Source organism: Schistocerca serialis, chromosome 8, assembly GCF_023864345.2.
Source record: "Schistocerca serialis cubense isolate TAMUIC-IGC-003099 chromosome 8, iqSchSeri2.2, whole genome shotgun sequence".
Lineage (NCBI taxonomy): Eukaryota > Metazoa > Arthropoda > Insecta > Orthoptera > Acrididae > Schistocerca > Schistocerca serialis.
Window position 1 is genome coordinate 484,094,460 of NC_064645.1, and position 4,532 is coordinate 484,098,991.

Below are 4,532 nucleotides of genomic sequence, written 5' to 3' on the forward strand. Positions count from 1 at the left end.
TCTCTTTAAATATTGCCGTATACTCCGAAGAACCATTCAGATTTTACAATCTGCCATTACATCTTTGTAATGATAACACAGCAATGTCAACTATGTTAAATGTTATGTTGAAACATATTTTAGATGTACAGGTATTTTAATTTAGGCTCTGAACAGTTGTATTTCTAGTGCTCCTACTTTTAGTTTTATTTATTAACTTGTGGTGCCGTGTAAAACTGATACGCAGCACGTTCATCACCTCTATACACATAAATGATTTGGCGGACAGGATGGGCAGAAATCTGTGGTTGTTTTCTGATGACGCCCTGGTATACGGTAAGGCGTCGAAGTTGAGTGGCTGTAGGTAAATACAAGACGACTTAGAGAATAATTCTTTTTGGTGTGATGAATGGCAAATGGCCCTCTACGTAGAAAACCGTAAGTTAATGCAGATGAGTAGGCAGATCCAACGTGTAACGTTCGAGTACAGTATTACCACTGTCCCGTTTGACACAGTCAAGTTGTAAGTTATTACCGAATAACATTTATTGCAGTATAGCAAGCAGGCGCGTATCACGGTGGCTGCAGGATGGTGTCTTCGATATGACTCACAGTGTAGCTGACGCTAGTAGCCGTGAGAACGGTCTCCAGTACCATCTAGTAGGAACGTAAATACATACCCCCTACGAATCTAAATGGCTCTGAGCACTATGGGACTCAACTGCTGTGGTCATAAGTCCCCTAGAACTTAGAACTACTTAAACCTAACTAACCTAAGAACATCACACACATCCATGCCCGAGGCAGGATTCGAACCTGCGACCGTAGCGGTCTTGCGGTTCCAGACTGTAGCGCCTTTAACCGCTCGGCCACTCGGGCCGGCACGAATCTAAATGAACCATAGTAATTACCAACCGATTTGTTCAAACTTGGTGTACCATCTTTTGTTATTAAGAAAAGAATCCTGTCAAAATTTCAGATTTTTATCTGTTATAGTTCCGGAGATTGAGAAAATTACTTAAATGTCCTAAAACCTACACTTATGTTCCAAAACTCAGTTAGGAACAATAGCAGTTTATCTTTTATTATCATCCAAAGTCATAACAAAGTTTTCAATATATAAAATTACTTAATTGGAATTTTTCTTTTCAAAACTTTAATTACTCTGCATTTCATAGTGTAAAAATTATCCAAAATTATTATCTGCTTATTATTTTGTTGTGTGTATACACGGGAATGAATGAGAGAGTGTCTGTGGGACATACGAAAAAACTTAATACTATTTTATATAAAAACTTACGAAATTGAATCGTGGGAAACTTGTGGTATAACCACGAAGCTGATGACGTATGTCGACGTGTGCTTGCTTTTGTAAGAGAGCTGCCAGAACAGAAGTCGGAAGTGGAATTAATTTCTAAATTAATTTAAAGATTATTTTGCATTTCGGTCTATTTTATTAAAAATTATATTAGAAACTGGCATTGGAATGACTTCAATGATTTTCTGATTAGGTATTGGCTCAGGCAAGTTTCCCTGCGAGAATGATCTAGCAGGAGCATCCTGATTGGTCATTCAAACCATTAGCCAATCAGAATTAAGCTGTTCCCACACGCAGAAAGTTAGATAGGCATAGAGTGGGGTGGCATCGATAGAGTCGCTCGCCAACCTTCGTGCGTGTAACATCATGCTAAATGTCCCCGAGAAAATAACTTGTAAAATGAAGACCTGTTGAGTTCATTGCTGATCGGAAGTGTCATGACTTAGGCAGTTTAAGTTACGAACATTTTGAGGACAATTTGATTAATTAATTGATGTGTTATGAGCGTGTTATATTTTGGTCTTAGTGAAATTCCGTGTGGCATTTTCCATATACTTTATGGAATACTTGGGTGAGCACTTCTAACTTTGAAGAACACTGATACGACCGAAGTTTCAACTCGCTATAGTAGTGGGTCAGTAACTGTCACCGAGCGAGGTGGCGCAGTGATTAGCACACTGGACTCGCATTCGGGAGGACGACGGTTCAATCCCGTCTCCAGCCATCCTGATTTAGGTTTTCTGTGATTTCCCTAAATCGTTTCAGGCAAATGCCGGGATGGTTCCTTTGAAAGGGCACGGCCGATTTCCTTTCCAATCCTACCCTAACCCGACCCTGCGCTCCGTCTCTAATGACCTCGTTGTCGACGGGACGTTAAACACTAACCACCACCACCACCAGTAACTGTCAGATCGAACATTAATCGGGTTGGACTGGTAGATATTCTGGCAGATTATTTTTTTTCGTGTGAGAACATTTTGTACGGACTTTGAGATAGGAATAGTAGAACCGTTAAAAATAGTAAATTCGGACTTGATAGAAAATTTATGTGCTTCCTTAAGATTAAAAACCAGTTTACTAAAATTTCCGAAGGCTTACTTCAGGTAAACCACCCGAAATTTGTTAAAATGAACTTGCAGGAACTGATTCGCAGCTTGAGTTACGCGGCCTCTGTGTGGTAGGTATTAGGTCGTGGTTTCATTAACGCTGCATTACACGGCCTAGTGGGTATTTACTACTGCAGAGTGAAGTGACGTCGTAAGGAAGCCGTACTGAGGTATGTGGACAATAAATGAGAGAGAGAGTAAAATCGAGTAACGACAACAAAACCCGCCCCACCGCAAAGTCGTTTAAACATATAGGCGTAACGTTGCAAAGCGATGTGAAGTGGGACGAGCATGTGACAACTGTGTCAGGGAAGGCAAATGGTCGACTTCGGTTTATTGCAAGAATTTTAGGGAAGATTGGTTCACCTGTAAAGGAGGCTGCATATAGGACGCTGGTGCGACCTATTCTTGAGTACTGCTCGAGTGTTTGGGATCCGAGACACGTCGGATTGAAGGAAGACATCGAAGCAATTCAGAGGCGGGCTGCTGATGTATTACCACTAGGGTCGAACAACGCGTAAGTGATACGGAGATGCTTCGGGAACTGAAATGGGAGGCTCTGGAGGGAAAGCGCCGTTCTTTTCGAGGAATACAATTGCGAAAATTCAGAGAACCGCCATTTGAAGCTGGCTGCCAACACGCACTACGATTAAGGACCACGAAGATAAGGTGTGAGAAATTACGGCTCATACGGAGACACATAAACGTTCGTTTTTCTCTCTCTCCATTTGCTAGTGGAACAGAGAAGGATATGACAAGTAGTGGTGCATGGTACCCACCTCCACGCACCGTACGGTGGGTTGCGGAGTATCTACGTAGATGTAGATTTTTTTACATGTACCCGTGTACCTTTATTGACATTTGTGCCACTACAACAATGTTAATCGTAAATGTTGTTATACTTCTATCACTGTTATGTCTTCAGTTTATGGGCTGTGCTACATGTCTCTTATTTAACGTTTAGCTGGCTAAATGGCCGTTAGCTGCCAGGGGCCACATAAATGAATAAGTAAGTTACGGTGGCTGCAGCCAAAAACGAATGACTACCGGCCCAAGTCTCCGAAGTGTATCGACTTGCACCAATACAGGACCAGGGAGGTTAAAGGCCATCTTCTTTAACACACTTTAAATGGAAGCTAAAGAGCCCTCCCCCACCCCCTCTCCCCCCTTTCCATACACGAGCGACTGATCGCAGCTATTCGTGGCATGCGATATCGCTTGCAATCGGTCGCTCGTTTCGACATCCCACACGTCATCGATCTGGCAGACAGTTTCAGTCAGTGTTCTGAATGTCACTGTGTCGAAACTTCTGCTACGGAAAATTAACTTCTGGGTTTAGCAGCAATTGCAGTTGATTTCCGAAATCACAAGAATACTTGAAAAATATAAATTTAAAATAAACGAGAAATATAATTTATTAAACTTATTTTGAAACGCTTTTGTTGGGAACTGTAAATTACTTTACAGAATGTATTACATTTTCCACTAACGCCAAATGGATTGTGTACATCTTTCCAGCGTGTCAATACAATTCCTTTTACGTTTATTAATCCTCAGTTCCTTTTTTACTCATTATTCATATAGTATACTGCAAATTTTTACACAGCGTACAAGATGTGTCAATAGAGATGTTGTCAATAGCAACTCTACTGATTACCGTAACACCTGTTAAAAATTGTATGAAGGAGAATTAGATCATATTGAAACTTCCCCTTTGAACAATTCTACAGGACTGTGCTTAACCTGACACACAATATTTTTAGCGCAACGCAATCTGACTTTCAAAATTCCCTACTAAAGAATGGCCCTGACAAACATTAAACTATACCTTTCACAAATCACTTACCTCACAAAAATCTTCGCTGCTCAAGCTACTGCAATACAGCGAGCGCCACTACTGCCAGCTAAATAAAAGATTCAAACTACTGAAGGCACTAACTACTGATAGGGATAGTTAGCAAATGAAAGATATTAATAGAGAACAAACAATGTATTTACCTTAATATCATCACAAGTCATAATATATATATATCAGTTCATGACAAATTGCAAACCTCCGCCATCTCTCTCCCCACATCCACCACTGCTGGCGGCTCACCTCCAACTGCGCAACGCTACGCGCTGTTCAC

At 41.0% G+C, this 4,532-nt stretch overlaps 1 non-coding gene across 1 annotated transcript; it reads right to left on the bottom strand.

Annotated features, from left to right (window-relative positions):
* Nucleotides 1–774: 774 nt before the first annotated feature.
* Trnas-gga (transfer RNA serine (anticodon GGA)) lies at nt 775–858 on the bottom strand. Its single transcript is given in 2 exon segments — nt 775–809; nt 819–858. It is a non-coding gene; the product is annotated as a tRNA-Ser (tRNA).
* Between the last annotated feature and the right edge of the window lie 3,674 nt (nt 859–4,532).